The sequence below is a fragment of the Rhamphochromis sp. 'chilingali' genome (assembly GCF_963969265.1).
Source record: "Rhamphochromis sp. 'chilingali' genome assembly, chromosome: 6".
NCBI classification, from domain to species: domain Eukaryota; kingdom Metazoa; phylum Chordata; class Actinopteri; order Cichliformes; family Cichlidae; genus Rhamphochromis; species Rhamphochromis sp. 'chilingali'.
In genome coordinates, this window is record NC_137933.1 from 14,537,732 (window position 1) to 14,557,558 (window position 19,827).

At 40.5% G+C, this 19,827-nt stretch overlaps 1 long non-coding RNA gene across 1 annotated transcript; it reads right to left on the reverse strand.

The window, feature by feature from the left end:
- Positions 1–2,844: 2,844 nt before the first annotated feature.
- Positions 2,845–5,516, reverse strand: LOC308398492. Its single transcript, XR_013971957.1, has 3 exons — positions 4,203–5,516; positions 3,443–4,104; positions 2,845–3,237 (listed from the first exon to the last, which is right to left on the reverse strand). It is a non-coding gene; the product is annotated as an uncharacterized lncRNA (long non-coding RNA).
- Positions 5,517–19,827: the final 14,311 nt, after the last annotated feature.

Below are 19,827 nucleotides of genomic sequence, written 5' to 3' on the forward strand. Positions count from 1 at the left end.
GAGGCCTGCTCAGTATTAAAGCGAAGATGGGAGGCTCGGGAGACTTGATGAGATGCACTGAATGAAAAAGCCCACTTGACATTTAAAACCCTCACTAATTTAACACAATCTTAAAAACCTAACTGGAACTTCTTTTTTTTTTTAAGACATAACATTTTAAAAAAATCATTAATGTCCTGGAATGGATATTTAAAGGATTTAATGGTCAGTGGATTAACTTTGTAGCTCAGTCATATTATGCTGTCAATAGCAACAGTTAATACTCCCAAAGATAAAATGCCGTAAATACACAGTGACTTATCTGAGTAAGTAATTACACCTGTGTTACTATGAAAACCTTCATAGACTGTTTTGGCATTTCAGTAGTGCTGCTTTAGGAATTGAGGGAGTCGTCTGTCTAATTGCAATGACTGCAAACTCTACTCCACGTAGTCTGTTGTGATGTCACATCCAAAGATTAGTTTCATGGTAAAGCAACTAATGCAGCTTTCGACCAAAGACGTTGGTGCGAAAAGAAAGGAGGAAAGATTGGCATCAGAGGGAAGAGCTCAACAGAACATTTAGTTTTAATTGTTTAAGAAAAGACTTTCTCTGTAAGCTCATATGATTATGTGATTAAAGTCAAACCACTTTAAATTGTTAATCTAGCAGTCGGTTCATTTAAAAGCTGAAGGCATTCAAATAATTTACTTTACAATTTAGTTTTACCCACCGACTAAAAGGAGCTATCACATTAAGTTTCAGTTAGATCCACTGTGCTGATTTTGCCTTGGCAATAATAATTATGGTTAGTCAGTCAAAACTGAATTAGAATTGAGAGAAAGCTGGAGAGTGGTGGGAAGGCGGGGGGTACACAGTCTCAAGGAAAGCCTGACAGTGTGGGGTACCCTGAGGGCCTCGAACCTATCCTTTCTTCATATTAATTACTTTGTAACTACATTAACTTCCTCCCCCATAATTTGCAGAAAAGAATTTTTATGTGCACTTTCATGTGTGTCCTGGTTGTATATATGCATGGACAGACTCACGCACATACACACTCACATATGTATAATGCTGTTCATATCAAGAACACTGATTATGTCCAACAGGACTTCATTACTGATTTGTTGTTCCCAGCTGGCACTGATTTTACACATGCAATCTTTTTCAGTGGATGAGCAATGCTTATATGCACCAGTATCTAAAAGTAATACTCGCGCTTCACTTTGTTAAGTTTCTGCCCCACTGTGAGACGAAATGATGACTGCTTTCTTCTGAAATAATTACGGACCAAGGTTAGCGGAGCTTTTGTGTTTTCCTTTGAAAACAGCCGCTGTGTCGTTCCACGTATGGCTAAGTAATCATCACCTTATCTCTGTTCTGTCTATATAAAAGATTTAAAACAAGATATTAAAAATCAACAACATTAAAAGTACCTCTCAGAAGTTAAATAAACTTGAAATTATCTTTTCATCACAACCAATCTTTTACCGATGTCAGCCTTTAATTTTGAATCTGGCTCTGGAAAACAGAGTGATGATTTCCTGTTTAGTAAAAATAATAATAATAATGATAATAAAAATACATTGAGATTTGATGAAATTCTAGATCTTACTGAGCAAAATGATAAACAACAGGACACTAAAAAAAGATGTCCAATTGAAGCATTTCTTTTTAAAAACAGGAACCAAATTCAGAGTTATTAAAAGGAAAACTCTTTTTCGAGAGAAGCTTTCTAGGTAGAAGACAATGTTCGGGTCGCACCTGTCTGAAGAACAAACATTAGTTCCACATGGCCTTAGAGCATGATGTAAAAGGTCAGCACACTGATATAGATATCGAGTATTGTGGAAATGCTGTTTCGTAAAAGGACAATGTGATTACTAAAACCTGGCAAAGCCTAAAAAGAATAAAATACTGAGCAATTTTTCAGTCAATGGCAGACTGAAATGCACAAACAAGGGCGTGAGTGGCCATGGCAATACCATGCTCTAGATGAGTGCTCAGAGCAGAGAATATGAGGACAAATTAAAAAAAAATAACAATAAAAATGTTGAATGAATTAAGAAGCAGAGCAGTGCTGATCCAAACCATCCAGTGTCACACGTTGCTTTAGTGCTCAGTGGTAATTAAAACTGATCCTGGCCTCCCACCCCCACCAGCTGCATGAAATTTAAATCTTCTTCCAGAGTTCCCAGTGGGGTTCTTTTGGCCACCCAGTGACATGCACGTCAAATGAGCTGAAAACACTTCACTTTTCATGTTCACTTTCTTTCCCACTGAACTGCATCCTTTACCAGGCATTGCTGTCATAAATTAATAATGAAGTTTTTGTCTTGCTGGTATAAACAGACCAATTATACACTGTAAGAAGTCATCTATAGAATCTACCCAATAAATCTGAGGTAACAATTTGCATTGACTTTTTTGGGGTAGATTTAGTTCAATATATTGTGTATAAAATAACTTCAATAAAAAGCTATGAAATACTTAATTAAATTGGGTAAAATTTACCCCATATTTATGTATACATTCAACAACTACTTACTCATTGAAATTAGGTAAAATTATCTCTTGTTTGCTAGTTGGTAATACCTGATAATTAGTAATAAAATTTAATTATTATCAGTTGATAAACATTACCTATTCATATAAGGTAAAATGTACCCCCCAAAAAAGATATTCAAATGGTTCATCATCTCAATGTTTTTATTCCATAAAAATACAGAATAAAGTGCAACACAACGGCTAATGCAGACAACACTTTCAAAGGCCACTCAGTCCATTTTAAAAGCCAAAAGCACATACAGAAACTCTACAGGGTTGTTTCTGTGCATGTACGTTATCAAACATATGGAGAACACTAACACCAACATTCAATAGTTTCTGTGCTTGCTGTCAGAAGAAAAATTACAGCTCCATCAAGCTATGTCCTCTGGGAACAAGAGGGGAAAAGTGTGTGCATTGCATAAGCTTATTTTTGAGGCCGTGGACCTTTTTCAGTAGTTTGGCCCCGTCAAGTTCCAAAAACAGTTTTTGAAAAGTGTCAAATGTGTTCTTCAGCTCCTTCGGATATTCGAGGTTGAGGGCATATATCAGTCCCATCAGCAGTACACATGCCTTTGTTCGGCTTCCACATCCATCCATCACTTGGTTTCCCTCAATCACAATGGACACATCTGATGGATCCACCTCAGCCATGATGTTGTGGATCACTATCACCTTCATCATATTGTCTGTGTAATCCTCACATTCCTACGTGTTAAAAAAAAGAAAAAAAAAGAGCATGCACACATTTTATTTTATTTAAGATGCTTTTTCAATATATTTCAGTTGATCTAAAGAGGGGAGTGGACAGAAGATGAATGGAGAAGGGGAGAACAGGGGATAGGAGAGGACAGGAGAGAAGAACATTAGGATCCCTTGAGTTAATAAGTAAACTGTTATCAATATGACAAACCTGGCAGTCATGAAAAAGATCTTCTTGTCTTTCCCTGAGGTAGCTAATGAGGCAGCAGATAAGGAGATCCCTTTTCTTCTCAATGCTCTGTGTCTGTAGGGAGATACAATTTAGTGAAAAGACTAAGTCGAGTGATTTACTTACATTAAGACTGAATTACTTAAAAACAAAAACATGGCTGATGCCTCTCTCCAGCTTTCAACAGGTGAGAGGCTGGGTACACCCTGGACAGTCAATCACAAGGAAACAGAGACAGACAGGATAAACAACCATGCACGCACACACTCAAGCCTAAGGACAATTTAGAGAGACCAATTAACCTAACAGTCATGCTTTCTGACTGTGGGAGGAAGCCGGAGTACCCGGGGGGAACCCACACATGCACAGGGAGAACATGCAAACTCCATGCATAAAGACCCTGGGCCGGGATTTGAACCCAGGACCTTCTTGCTACCCACTGCAGCCCTCCATAATTACGTATTTGTGAAAAAAGTCAAATAACATAGGTCATTCAAAGTGTTCAGCAGAGGTCTCATCTTGGAACCAGCAGCTCCTCCTTTGGCAGGCATAAGCTGCAAAAGACCTGGTGTGTACTCATCAAGTTTCAGCATGAATGTCTCCACCAAAGAAACTGTGGTGATGCGTCTGAACTCTTTGATGAGCTAAGAAGTAAGGGGACAAAAACATAACATTTCAATTTGTTGACATTTGTTTGACTTTTGTTTTTTGGTGGATAGGAATAGTTATCACACATACTTACCTGAGCCTCAGTGAATAATGCTGGCCACCTTTCTTTTAACTCACCCACAGAGGGGCAGAGGCTGACCACTCCAAGTCTTCGGCTAGAGAACGTTTTATTCATTTTATCTGCAATTATATTTGCATTGTTTTTCTTTGTTATTTCATAAATTAATTCAAGCCTCTCTTTCTCCAGTGTCTCTTGGGTTTCTCCAGTAGGATGCAGAGGGAGATAATTAACCTCTGCTTTTTTTTTGTGGCTTTTTTACATTCTTTGATGGCACTACATCAGCTGGATGCTTCCTTTTTAAGGCATTAATTTCAATTTCTGGGTAAGAAAATTTTCGAGATCTTAGCTTGGCACGGTAATTGTGCATCATGTTTTTTTATGCGCTGCTGCCAGCCATATAAGACGGCAAATGATCTTGGCTCCTTAAGACACGGAAACTTTGAAACCAAGGCTTCAGCCACTGAGAGGATCTGCTGATTGGTTGGGTAAGCAGTGTACGAAAAAATTACTTTTGCAAGGTCTTGCATTGTTGCTGATTTAAAACTGGCATCCATGAAAGGTCTTCCAGTGTTGCGATATGAGTTGTTTGCCTCAGCGAGGATTAGTTGTATGTCTCGGGAAAACTCCGGTACTTGAAATGGCACTGGCCACGTAGCAGGGCGACATGAATCAGGGAGAATGATGGTGTCACTGGAACTTGACGATGCGCAGTCGGACACCTGTGAGGGTGCATCATGATTGGCAGGGCAGATGTCCGTTTCAGTAGTACCTGCAGGATGAGTGCTCACTGAAGTCGAAGAGTTCAATGCAGACGATGATCCTGATTCACATACTGGTTGTAATTCAAGGGTGATTACTGGCTCTTTAAGGATCACTTTAACAGTGGCCTTGTCATACAAGTCAGCAGTTGAGATGACACTGAAAAACTGATTGTCAAAGTCTTTGTCTTGGAATAGCAGTCTAAATTCCCCATGCAACTGGAAAGTTTCAGTAATTATGGAAACAAGATCTTCCACTGTATTAGGAATTCCTGTTGGAAGTGTCAACTTATGAATGCTGTGTTCTTCTAAAATGACTCTTAACTGGACTGCCATTGTTGTTTGGTTTGTGTTTCCTCAGCTGTAGAGACAGAGAAAGAAAAGAAATTGAGACAGGTTCTTAATAGTTGATAAGCTTACATGCATATATTTTCTTCATTATCTTCTGCCAGAGAAATAAAAGCAGAGATTTAGTTCAGTAGAATTTTGAATAAATAATTTTTGATTGTCATTTTAAGAAGAGGGAGATAAGGGCAATAGAATAGGAGGGTTAAGTATGCATCACATGTTTCCATTTTCTTTTTCAATGTTGTATGTATTGTTCCTGTTAAATAAACATTACAATAAACAAATAAGACAGGACGCCTGCCCATATAGTTGTTGGTAAAATAATATATTTTTTCAATAATTTCAATAAGTGCACAAACATTTGATAGAACAGAAATAATCAACCCATTACACTTACTCTGATGTGCAGATGAAGTGTTTAAGGGACACCATACAGCCATCTGCTGTATTGTATGCAGCCATGTTTCTTTCAATTCAGAATGTTTAAGGATTTCTGTCTCTCCTGTGGGCTCTACTTTGAAACTCCTCAGGTGTTCACAGTACCAGCCTCTAAGCAACTTCAGAACAAACACAGGAGTTCTGTGCACAATCACTATTTGATGGATTTCTGCAAAGTCAAGTAGGCCTCCTGTTGAGCCAAACGGCAGCATCATGCCAATATTATAGTCTGTGCCTAAAATGGTTGCTTTATTTGTCATGTTCACAAAGTCTTCTTGGGGAACTTCCTTGCAAGGGACTCCTTAATGCTGTCTTTTAGAACATCGACTGCCACTTGAGCCTTCTGGGACACTGACAGTGCTGGCCTTTGGTGGTTGTAATCGTGGGTATGATACGCAATCATCGATTGGTGTTTTCTTGCCATTATCATGAGGATGTTTCTACACCCAGTCTGCCTCACAATCCTTTTAAAGAATCGATGTTTGGCTTCAAATCGCATAGTCCAGAAATGTACAAGTGGCCCATAAACAGTTGTAAGCAAAGGATAGTGCTCGAGAAAGTGATGTTTTGGTCTCAGTTTCTCCTCTGGGAACACTTCTAAATATCTGTAACGGTGTTCTGAGATCTTACTTTGCATGTATCCTATTGTGTGATCTGTGTGGAGAGGAGCCATGACAAGCTCAACAACATCTTTCAGGGTCATTAAAACCTCCCAAGCAGGCTCATCTTCTGGTACTTTGTCACCAATCACGAGTGGTATCATTCTCAACAAACACCAGTTTTCGTGTGCATTACCTCCTACACTTTTTCGCGCTGTGAAATTTGGGGCAATGGGTTGTGGACAGTTTGTTTTGTCACTCCATTTGTAAGGAAAGCAACGGATGGAACGGTTGAGCTCCTCAAGAGATATGCATTTCTTCCTGATTAACACGTCAAGACAGAGTGAAATTTCAACAGGTACAATCCCTTCAAGCAAATCATGCAAAGCATCTGGGGGATAACCTGATGTAGCATGAAAGTGACTGAGTCTGTCTGAGATTGGACACTGTCTTTTAACTCCACAGTGGTGAGCTTCTGCAGGATCAGACAGTGCTGCTTTGACATGGATGGCATAGTTGGACTTAGTCCGTAGAGGAAACAGTCCTTCTCCTACTTCATGCTCCTGGATCTGTGACCTTTCGCCAATGCAAAAGCGACAGAAATGTGAAGCTGAAAAGCTTTCAACAAACCCGCCTATTGAGTGAGTGCCAAGATTGTCAGCGACTACAGCAAGTACAGTGCCCTTGACCACTTTGCCCAGACTTGAAACAAAAATACCATTATCTTCAAAGGACTTCAAATCTTTGAGCAGTGGGTCCAAAACTTTTGCATAGCCAAACTGGTTGACATCATTTGCCTTGCATAAAATGGTTAAGTAAATGGAAGTCAGTGTAGAGCTCAATGTGGCAGGTATGTCTGCAAACACCCAAGACACAGCTGTGACTTTATGCTTCTTGCAGGATGTTCCCAGAGGGTTGCATATCTCAAAGTCATCTATATAAAGGATGAGTGAGAGTTTAAGTTCGTCTTCACATAAAAAGCCGTTTTCTCTTAGTAAAGATCCATCATTAAATGATTTGTATTCCGAAGAGACATCAGATGGCCTTTTGTTTTGTAATATTGTGTTTTGAATGTCTCTGTTGTCCACAAGTTGAGATAATAATGGGAGGATTGGTATATACTGAAATGTTTTATTATCTGTACTATCAAGTATGTACTTAACAGGTTCAGTCAATGAGAGATGCTCCTTTCTAAATTGCTCTCTCCTGAACTGACTGCTTAAAGGCCCTTGCACTCTTAAAGCAGCACAGACGGGGCTTAGCCGGCAAAGGTCTTTGACCAGTTCTGAAATCACTGAGTCTTCCAATGTACAGCCATGTTTTCTCAAAGTGCTCAGAATTATTTCTTTACTGACGGGACCAGATGCAGATGCTGTAAAGAAATGAAGTTCCTCTACTAGTTCGTCAATGCATGAATTGGAGACATTGAAAATGCTCTCGATTTTCAGGAGGAGTAGCCCCACTTTATTAGTAATAATTTTGTTTAAGTCCTCATCCTCCTCAAGGACTGAGCCACATTCATTGTCATCATCAACAATGTCACATTCTTCATCCGGGTTCTTTTGGTATTGATGAAGAACATTAGTCTTGAAATCTTCCAAGGAATGTGGGTTGTGTTTTCTACTCTTGTGGCTGTGGAATGTTGTGTATTTGTTAACCTTATAATCATAATCCTCAAAAACACATGGCACAGTTTCAAACTTTTTTAGATTCAATTCAATTCAATTTATATAGCGCCAAATCACAATGATGGCCACCAAGATGTTCAAATAACTGCCTCCCACTGTCAAAAGAGCATGAATTACAGACAATGCACGTGAATGAAAGGATGTTGCCTGGCTGGGATGACTGTGAATGATGCCTTGACAAATGTGTCCTTAATGCACCCCATGTCTTGACAGTGCAAGGGCAATCTGCATGAAGGCAGGGTATGGAGTGGACTTGACCAAAATGCCCATGTATTAGCCTGACGTGTTTCAGCAGGTCTAATCTTTTTGTGGTTGTGAAGTTGCACAACTTGCAGTTCCAGTTTATTTTCCCATAACTGAGGACTTTGGTCAAGATTAAACACATTTTTAAGGTCAATGTGATTTATTTCATTTAGAAACTTGCATACCTATAAAGGATACACCGGGGGTGGGGATGTGGGTGGGTGCGTCAGCCCTAGAACTGGTAACAGAGTTGTCTATCAGTGAGTCTCTGCTTGTAAAGGACACACGTGAGGACCTGAAAAAGAGGGCAAATAGTGAGTGTCCACATACACAGATTCTTCATGCAACAAAAATAAGAAGATACATTACACAAAAGAAATTTTCAGATATGTACCTGGTTACAAGTTATTTATCTAACCTCAAAATTTCTGAGTCTCTTTAATGAAGGTAGAAATTAAACATAAGGTGAATATTGTTGTTCAGTTTTTCTTTGCTCCTCTCCTTCATCGTTCTGTCTCCCTTTCCTATTCCTCAGTCATGTCTGTCCCGTCTGTAACAACTGAAAATAAAATAAATAATAACAACAAAGGTCGATCAAATGGACCAATACGGCAAGGCCGTGATGATCAATTTGGGAAAGTAAATCCATTGGGTCTCCTTGTTGGTCTTCAGACAACAATTCTGACGGCTAAAGAACCAAATGGGACAGGCAAAAAAAAGTGAAGTTGACTAAAAGATCTCAGAAAGCAACATCGTGGACATCTAAAGAAACAGCTACGAAACACTGAACTCTATCAGTCTGGAAAGGGTTACAAAGGCATTTCAAGCGCTTTGGGAATCGAACCACGATGAGGGCCTTAATCCAGAAAATGTGAAAAACCTGAAGGCCTCACTTGTCTCATTTAGTGTGCCCTGAAGCTCAAGTGCACCAGGACAATAATGCAAAACACAGCAGCAAGATCATCTCTGAATGGCTCAAAAAACAACATGGAGGTTTTGACCTGGTCAAAGTGCAGACTGCAATCAGATTGAGATGGTTTAGCATGACCTTAAAAACTCAGCCTATGCTGGAAAACCCTCCAAAGTGGCCGAATGAAAACAATTCTGCAAAGAAGAGAGGACCAAATTTCCTCCACAGCGCTGTAACACACTCATCACCAGTTATTGCAAATGCTTGATTGCAGTTCTTGCTAGATGACAAAACCACTTATTAGGTTTAGAAGGAAATGACTTTTTCTACATGAGGTAAAGTTGGAGAGCTGTTTCTCCAAACTAAATGAAATCATCGTTTAAAAAACTACAATCTGTATTTACTCTGATCATCTGTGTTAACATTTGAAATTGGAAACATGTAAGTGTAACAAACATGTTAAAACATAAGAAATCAGGAAGGGGCATGTATAGGAATTTCTTTTACTTATGTATTAATCACATTATTTTATTGTATGATACCTTGGTGCCACTGGATTTTAACATGTCTCACACCCATACAGTAAGACAAATGGAGGGGGTGTAGTAAGGAAGTTGGGGGAAGCAGACAACTCTACAGGAAGAGTCTTTTGTGTCTTCGAGGACTCTAGTAGGTAGCAAGGGAGTGTGAACCTTAAGGTGTGAAACAGCTGTGTACTGCCTTTAGTTCCTGGAGAAGGTACTTAACTGAGAGCAATGCTAGGCTCAGGGAGACTCTGCTGACCATCTGTCCCGCGGTCATGCAGGGACTTCATCAAGCTTGGTTGTCTGTTCTATGTGTGTTTGGATTAAAGAATGTTAGCTATCGCTCACCGCTCGTCTGCAGCTTTATTTAAATGGAAAACTTCCACAACAGGCAAAAAAAAAAAGCTTTTTGCTAAAAAAAAAGATTTAGAGCAGAAGTTTTTTGCACTGCATTTTAAAATGAAAACATATTGCATTTATTTACAATTAAAGACACACAGAGCAGGAGGTGTGTTACTGTTTTACATCCACAGACACACAAGAAAAGAAGCAGGCAACATGAGGTCAAGTTATGGTCATTTTATTTGTGTATTTCAGTACATGTATTTAGATTAGAGTTTTTAAAAAACAAACAAACGTCCCAAGAAGAAGGATGGGGTGAAAGAAAGGTGGAGAGAGGAGGAAGAAACTATTGATGTCCTCAAACTCGATGCTGCTGGGTCAGTTCTTTCTCAGCAGTCTGCTCCAGAATCCCCTCCTGTCCTCGGCTTTCTTTTCTTTTGCCTGCAGTTCTTTTAAGGTTTTGTTGAGCTGCTCCTCGGCATCTTTAAATTTTTCTTTCAGCTGCTGTTTGGCCAGCTTCACTTTGTGTTTGAGGAGCTCTTTAGCTTCCTTTTTGTTCTTTCGTATTTCTTCAAGTGCGTCTTTGCAGTCTTTCTTGGTCACCACAGAGCCGGTCATTTCTTTCTTGAATGCCTTCACCTCAATTTTCTCTTCTGCAAGTTCTTCTTGCACTTTCATCAGTTCCTTCTTCATGTTTTGAGTGTAACTCTTTGTATCTTCCATTTCTTTCTTTGCTTCCTGTATTTTAATTTTCTCTTCCTCCAACACTTTTTGAGCTTCCAACAATTCTTTCTTCATATTTTCAATCTCATTTTCTGCCTCGTGTTTACGTTTTTTCTCCTCTTGAAGTTGTTGCTTCATGTGCAGTAATTCCTTCCTTAGTTTTTCAGCTTCAGCCATTACATTTGCAGCTTCTTGTGTTGCCAACTGCATTTTCCTTTTTTCCTCTTCAAAAGCTTCCTGCACCTCCTGTAATTCCTGAATCACATTTCCTGCCTCCTTCTTTGCAGTTTGATATTTATTTTTGGCTTCTTGTGCTATGGTTTTCTCTTCCTCCAATGCTTTTTGAGCTTCCAACAGTTCTTTCTTCATGTTTTCATTCTTGTTTTCTGCCTGTTGTTTTCCCATTTTCTCTCCTTTAAGTTTGAGACCCACATGCAGTAATTCCTGCAATGCTACTTCAGTTTCAAACTTTGAATTTTTAGCTTCTCCTCTTGATTTTTCTGCCTCTTCTTTTAATTTGACGTTTTCAGCCTGTATCATTTGAAATTCTTCTTGCAGGTTAATCAGCTGTACTGTATTGTATGGTGAAGCACTCGCCGATCCTCTTCTCGTTCTCGCTCGATTCATTTTGGCCTTTTAAACAAAGGAACCAACGTATTGTAGAGGAGTGAAGTGAAGTTTTTGATGTTTTCTTTGTCAACTGTCGTTTGTCCTGCACAGAGATGCTGCTGTAGATGTGTCTCTAGCTGTGTCTGGATACAATGAACAATGCTGTAACTAAGTGCTTGTGTTGCACAGTTCTACTAAACATTCCATTCCATGCATGCTCCGCCCACATGGTCAGGAATGTCAGGTGCTGCATCACCAAATGCTGCTCCCGTTGCCTAGCAATAACAGCTGTTTACTTTTTGGGGTCTGGTTCATTATATAATAAAGAAAACATATCCAAGTACTGGGTGCTGAGGCTCAGCGCATATTCTAGCCTGCTGTCTGGGTGGGCAGCTAGAAATCACTGGTGGGCAACATGAGTGAGGAGAAAACTGGAGCAGCCAAGCAGGGAGCTGCAGGTTGCTGGTTTGAGTCTCTGTTCAGATGCTGGTGTCTCCTCTCTCTGAGATGTCTGCAAACAGTCCCAGATAAAACAATAAGGATAATAAACAAACACGTGACTAAAATAACAATTATGACTCTGATGTGTTTCATGTGTAGCAGGATGGCCTCTATACAGCAGTCACTGCAAGCATCCACATCGCCACACTTACTTTTCTTTAAGCAGGCGTGCTGGGGTCCTCCTAAGGAAAGTTTGAAACTTAATTTCCTTCATGCTGGTGAACTTTTTACCAAATATTTTCATCAAAGCTTCTCCATCACTGACAGGGATTGTTTGGATCTTCACACTCATCTCCACCAACCCTAAAAAATGAGTCTCACTTTGTTCATATAATGCCAGGAGTGTCTCCATATTTCACAAAAGTCTATGCAAACATGTAACAGTATCCCATATTCATAGAAATATTATTGATATTATAACAAAAGCTGTCACCAACACAATTGTCAAGTGCTTTTTTATTAGTTATTGCAAATGCTTGATTGCAGTTCTTGCTAGATGACAAAACCATTTATTAAGTTTAGAAGGAAATTACTTTTTCTACATGAGGTAAAGTTGTAGAGCTGTTTCCCCAAACTAAACGAAATCATCATTTAAAAAACTACAATCTGTATTTACTCTGAACATCTGTGTTAACATTTGAAATTGGAAACATGTAAGTGTAACAAACATGTTAAAACATAAGAAATCAGGAAGGGGCATGTATAGGAATTTCTTTTACTTATGAATTAATCACATTATTTTATTGTATGATACCTTGGTGCTACTGGATTTTAACATGTCTCACACTCATACAGTAAGACAAATGGTGGGGGTGTAGTAAGGAAGTTGGGGGAAGCAGACAACTCTACAGGAAGAGTCTTTTGTGTCTGTGAGGACTCTGGTAAGTAGCAAGGGAGTGTGAACCTTAAGGTGTGAAACAGCTATTAATCACATTATTTTTTTGTATGATACCTTGGTGCCACTGGATTTTAATAAGGGTCTGTTATGCAGAAATAACAGATTGTGTACTTACCTCACTAAAATAAAGGCATTTGCAATTGCATAAATTAATATTCATGCTTCATGGTGAAGAGGGAGCTGAGTGTAAAAGCGAAGCTCTCAATTTACCGGTCGATCTACGTCCCTACCCTCACCTATGGCCACGAGCTGTGGGTAGTGACCGAAAGAACGAGATCGCGGATACAAGCGGCAGAAATGAGCTTCCTCCGAAGGGTGGCTGGCCTCTCCCTTAGAGATAGGGTGAGAAGTTTGGCCATCCGGGAGGGGCTCAGAGTAGAGCAGCTGCTGCTCCACATCGAAAGGAGCCAGCTGAGGTGGTTCGGGCATCTGACAAGGATGCCCCCTGGGCGCCTCCTGGGTGAGGTGTTCCAGGCATGTCCCACCGGGAGGAGGCCCCGGGGCAGACCCAGGACACGCTGGAGAGATTATATCTCTCGGCTGGCCTGGGAACGCCTTGGTATTCCCCCGGATAAGCTGGAGGAGGTGGTTGGGGAGAGGGAGGTCTGGGCCTCTTTGCTTAGGCTGCTGCCCCCGCGACCCAGCCCCGGACAAAGCGGATGAAAATGGATGGATGGATGGATGGATGCTTCATGGAATTAGCTTCATAGATCATATTCATAGATGTTATATGCTTCACAGAACATGCCGTATTTCTCCAAATTATAGCCCAGACATATAATATTCAAAATTAATTTGGACCCCAGGTGTTTAAAAGAACCAGGTTGCTATATGTGGTCCGCTGAATAATTGGAGACGTATGATTATGAAAACAATTATTAAGCACTGATGTTCTAACACTACCCAATACAATATTAAATCAATTCAAAAATATTTTACTCAATCCCACAATTCCAAAAAACAAAACAAAACGTAGATGCAGCAACAGTGGGTATTTTCACACATACTAGTGGGATACAGTAGTACTTTGTTTTATTTTTTAACATCTGCCTTCCCTCTCTCAGACACACTTGTCCCGCCCCGTGAGCGAGTATCTTAATCATCAGTAAGTAGGAGAGACTTTCTATCCAATCAGAGGTGAGGAAGGCGGGACCTGCCCCTACTTATTGATGAGTAAGATACTCTTTAACCACACATCAATAAATACAGTTAATAATTCAAACTCTCAGAGCAGTCTTTGTTTTTTACTGATCGTTTCACGTTGGCTTTATTTGTTTTGCTGCTGAAAAATCTCCCTATAGCTGGAGTTCATGATGCTGCTGTGTCGCAGTGTTTCCCCGCAGTGCGAACAGCTGAGCGGATCATGAAGCAGATACGGGAGCAAAGAGGTATCTGCATGACAGAACAAGCGACTACTGCCGCGCACATTTTTAAATACAACCAAACATGCTTCAGAGCTTTTTCAGAAAGTTCTGGTGCTGCTAAAACAAAGCTCCAGTTACAGCTGGGAGAAAGCTTTCAGTGAGCTCTCCGGGATGATGAGCTACAGTGAAGATCAATGGGGAGATGCAGACGGATGCAACAGCTGTTTTTTAAGAGTTTTAAAACACGACTGTTGGGAATAATCTGCCCAACAGTCGTGTTTGATGGCAATGTGGCATGTTGTATAGAGCGCTTTGAGTACTCCGGGAGAGTAGAAAAGCGCTACATAAGAATCAGTCCATTTACCAGTGTTCATAGAATCTCAAAGACATACCGGATTTAAGTTTGTTTACCTGCTTTATTTGTTGACCCAGAAGCAGAGCCACCACAACTTAAGGATTGCCGCTCTCATTTCTCAAAAAAAAATAATAATTAAAAATCGTCTGACGTCCATTTTCTTTTTCATCAATGCAGGAAAGTAGTTTGCAAAGACCGCGATTGTAATTATTGGGGGTGTCCAAATTCATGGGCTGCATCCTCCCAGGGACGCATTTGTAGACCGATTACGTCACAGCGATGCGCCGAAGGCTGACCAATGCGTCCTCCTTTTCCCCGAATTTGAAGGATGGGTCGGGTGTGTCCTTCGTGGCCCACCATATCCCAGAATTCATAGCGCGGCCCAGCCAAACTCCAGTTTCCGGCAATGGCGGCCGCTACTAAGTTTTAAAATTACTCTTATTATTCTTTCTGGGTCATATAATAAACTTTTAACATATTTTCAGGCGAGAATGTGGGTGTGTAAACTTGAAATATCTGCTCAGTTTATCAAGATATTGCATATTTGCAAAAGTGCTTCAACGTTTTCGGAGACGTCTGTTACCCAACAGCTCGATAGCTAGCCGGGAGCTCGAGGGTCACTAGAGCTGCCGAGAACGGCACAACTCCCGGCACATCATTTTCAGATCACCGCTGTCTTTCGCTACTCAGGTTAAACGTAGGTTTACATCCGGCCTACCCGACCTTCTGAGGACCCGGCCCACATAGCCCACGAAGGCCGGGTCCTCAGGAGGATTCAGCCCATGAATTTGGACACGACCTCAGTGTTCCGATTACCAGTCCGGGACTGGTCATGCATGCTGACTGATATAAAAGCGCACCATGAACACATTTCATTGCAACTTACCGGCAGTTGTCAAGACGGTTAACAGACAGCAACAGATTCAAAGTTTCATTTCAAGTAATGGTGCATTACACAGACCTAAGCAATACAAGTAGTGTAATAGCTCATCACTTCAAAAATTACCATTTGCATGCGCTATTATATATCATTCACCCTGTGTAAATAGCTTACCTTCACTTCTGTGGTTCGATCGGGTTCAATGGAAGCCGAAAAAAAGACTCAGAATTTCCTTGCAGTCCCTGTCACTACCCGATCCGTACCGGAAACCCGATCGGTACCCCGCATGCGCAAATCTTACGTCACTTCCTCTCTTTGCCAACATTGCAACATTCAATGGTCGTGTCCAAATTCATGGGCTGCATCCTCCTGAGGCCGCATTTGTAGACCAATTACGTCACAGCGACGCGCCGAAGGCTGTCCAAATTCGTAGACTCCTCCGAATGCAGCCGACAAATGCGTTCTCCTTTTCCCCGAATTTGAAGGATGGGTCGGGTGTGTCCTTCGTGGCCTACCATATCCCAGAATTCATAGCGCGGCCCAGCCAAACTCCAGTTTCCAACAATGGCGGCCGCTACTAAGTTTTAAAATTACTCATACTAATCTTTCTGGGTCACAAAATAAACTTTTAACATATTTTCAGGCGAGAAAGTAGCTGTGTAAACATCAAATATCTGCTCGGTTTATCAAGATATTGCATATTTGCAAAAGCGCTTCGACGTTTTAGGAGGCTTCTGCTACCCACCAGCTCGATAGCTAGCCGGGAGCTCGAGGGTTACTGATGCGGCCGAGAACGGCACAACTCCCGGCACATCATTTTCAGATCACCGTGGACTTTTGCTGCTCGGGTTAAACGTAATATATAAGTCACTTAGACAACCTAAAAATGTTATTGTTTGGCTTTTTTCAGTGTTTTGTTTGTTCGTGAGTAAATCGGTTTGGCTGAGATTAAAGTTATTAGATTAGATTAGATAAAATAAAACTTTATTAATCCCCCGGGTGGGTTCCTCCTTGGTTTTTACAGAGCTGACTAAACGTCAAACAGAAAACTGATTAAACAGAAGTATGAGACAGTCGAGAATTTACGCCAGTGTCCTGTTATATTTTAGATAGCAAGGAGCAGACGGCTGAGTTTATTAAACTCCACCGAGACAGCGGTGACGCTAATCAGAAGGCTAGACCGTCCAATTTCACGGCCATTTACTTCCGGCCTACCCGACCTTCTGAGGACCCGGCCCACGTAGACCGCGAAGGCCGGGTCCTCAGGAGGATGCAGCCCATGAATTTGGACACGACCAATATATTTGAATGATACGGTTAGCACCCAGTTAGCTCCTAGCATTTCTCAACAGCTCTGCCTCCTTTTCGACTACCGGGACATTTAAACAATGGATAATCCGTATCCGCAACAAATTTTTGCTTTTCTTCTCAACAGAGAGCGTTCCCCGATTGAACAACAGCGCCGTAAAATAAGAAGAATGGTGCCTAATGACAGAGTTAATAATACAGACTTTATAATATGTCACGTGAAGATTCAGCAGCCAGATGAAGTGTTTACTGGCAATTGACAGTGATAGCGGACATTATCATCACTTTTCCAACAATCCTCTCCACACAGACAAGCATAAACACACTCGATTATCACTAAATCAAATTTAACACACGTTTGTAATGACGCTAATTCAATTTACAATAGGGTTCATTCGCTCAGTCAGCAGGTGGCGGTATCCTCGTACACTGGGGAGTACACTGCCATTAAACGAACAGAAGAAGAAGAAAACCCCTGCACATGCGCGGTACGGATCGGGTAGACCCGATTTTTTTTTTTTGGTAGACCCGATTTGTATGGTCCGACTTTGCACATGCGCAGTAAGGATCGGGAGTCCCGATCTGTCACTATCTTTTTATTTTTTTGTTTTTGTGTACATTATATTAAATGTTTCATTATCGGAAACATTTTAAGAGATACTTGTTATTCTTAACATCTTAACAGATACTCTGACCTGTAACTATCGTAAAATGCTTCGACCGGAAGTAGACACCTTTCGCGCATGCGGGGTACCGATCGGGTTTCTGGTATGGATCGGGTAGTGACAGTCCCGCTCAGTCAAAAAGCACGGTCTGGCGCATGCGCAATTAGGAACATAAGACTCACGGTTTGGGGGTATATTTACTGCATTTTTTAATGTAATGTTGTTACTCTTAAGAAAACGGTATAATAAACCCATTACTTTATAATTCCTTGGCTGAGTGCAATAATAGAGTAAATTTTATATGATTTGCATAGATTATATATACCTCTCTCCAAAATAGCTTTTATCAGTGTACTTCTGTAAACCCAGCCTTAGAACTGCTGGGGCTCCAAACATGACATTTAAAAAAATGCATGTTTCTTTCAGTATTTCAGTATTTTTTATTTTTTGGACTTGGAGCAGTTGTGTATTTGTTTCAGCATTGTGGAGTACAGTAATTGTCTGTGTGGCTATAAATGAAAAGCATAATTAAAGGAAACATGATTTATTATATACAGTATATATATATATATATATATATTCTACGTTGACTTGACAGAACGATATTCAATAATGAAATACATACATTAGCTGATAAACTGGGTTTACAGTTAATTAACAGGAATCTTTATTGCCGTATGTGTTGACGTCTTAACAGTGTATATAATGTATGGCAGATATACTGGGTGAAATTTGCTTAGTAGCTGGTCCATATTTTGAGGCTTTCCCTTGAATAATAGGTGAATAATTCACTTTCTTGCTGACTGTACAGAAATATAATGAGACAATAAAAGGAAGAAGTGGAGGAAAGTTTCAGTGGGATCAATAAAATACAGAATTCATGCTCTGGCTTCAGCTGATCCACAAACACATGTAGTCTAAACACCAGTTATTCATATAACAATCTATTCTTCCTCACTCAGTCTTTTCATAACTGCATTAAATGTCCAGTATCGCTCCTTGGGTTCGAGTCTGCCCCTAAGCCATTTACCACATGCCTTCCCTCTCCTCTCTTCTGTCTTTCCTGACTTATCTCTGCTGTTCTGTTGTAATAGGTGACAGGTAGCTCTTGAGCTGTGTAACTTTTATACATAAGAAGACTTTTGTTCTAAAATGTAACATATACTCATAAATCCAGCTGGTAAACATGCTAATATCTCTATTATTAGATAACCCAAATCAATTCTGTGGTGATAAAACTGTACTGGCTCATCATTTTGTGCAAATGTGATCACATGTGTGTGCATATATAACACCTCGACTCCCCCTCTCAAACACCTCATCCTGAACACAGCCCCAGTCCCAGCTTTCAGTCAGACCACATGAATCCTGTAACACATGCATGTGTACACCCACAGACCTTGGCTAGCTACACCATGAGCCCCCAGGTCACAGATGTCTGTATGTGGCAGTAATGAATATTGAATAAGTTGAGTGATATCATTTCCATTCTGCCTCATGTTGCCTTCCACTCTTACCCTCCAGTCTCGAAGCTGACCCCACCCTTTTCCTCCAGATGGCAACCTTTGGTCCCCCTGGCGTGCCAAAGCTGTCAAGCAGGAAGGATTTCCCAATTATTAACATTGCTGTTTCAGAAAATGGCCTTGAACTATGGGGACAAAAATCTGATTTTTTTTTTTTGTTGTTTTTGCTTTCAGTACACTGAAGCTGTGGCTCATGTTTTTGCTTTCACTACACAGAAGCTGTGGCTCATGTTGCCATGAAATGATAAAGATTGATAATAATTGCAAATCAGTGTTACAGTTATCTGCTATTTGACAGTTACATCAATTTGACTGGTAAGTCTGGCAATCTGTGATGATGTGTAAAATCATGATTTGTAGAGCTTACAGTGTTTCAACATATGGCACCCATTCAAAAGATTTTGAATTGTGTTTGTAGGAAACTTTCAGAAACTTTCATAATGGATAAAAACAACAGAGACTGTTTGTTACCAGAAACCTTTTCTTATGATCTCCAGGAGACCACAGCTCAGGCCCTAATGTCCTTCCAAAGATCGGCTGTCAGTGGACACATTTACTGTTTAAACTATGTTGATTATATTCTGTAATAACCTCAGCCATCTGCTGCAAATAATGCCAATATCGCTTTTGAAAAATGCGGGGCAGAAGAATTCCAAAAATCATTGAAAACACAAAAGTTTGACTTGGTTACGCAACACAAGGTTGCTGGTTTCTGGTGCTGTTTTTATGCAGAAATCCTATGGGTCTGTACAAGGCTTTTCCACTCCCGTTGGACTGCAATTAGGCTGGTTGGAGTGATGTGGTGCCAGAGGCCTTAGTATGAGCTACTTCACACAAGTCCTCAGAGAAATAACAGAGCTTACCTCTCTCGAACTTTTCCTGTCTCACTCCACACGCAGTCAGCCCGTCTCTTTCACTTTCACTTTCTCTCCTCATTTCTGTCATCACTTGCTTCTCCCTT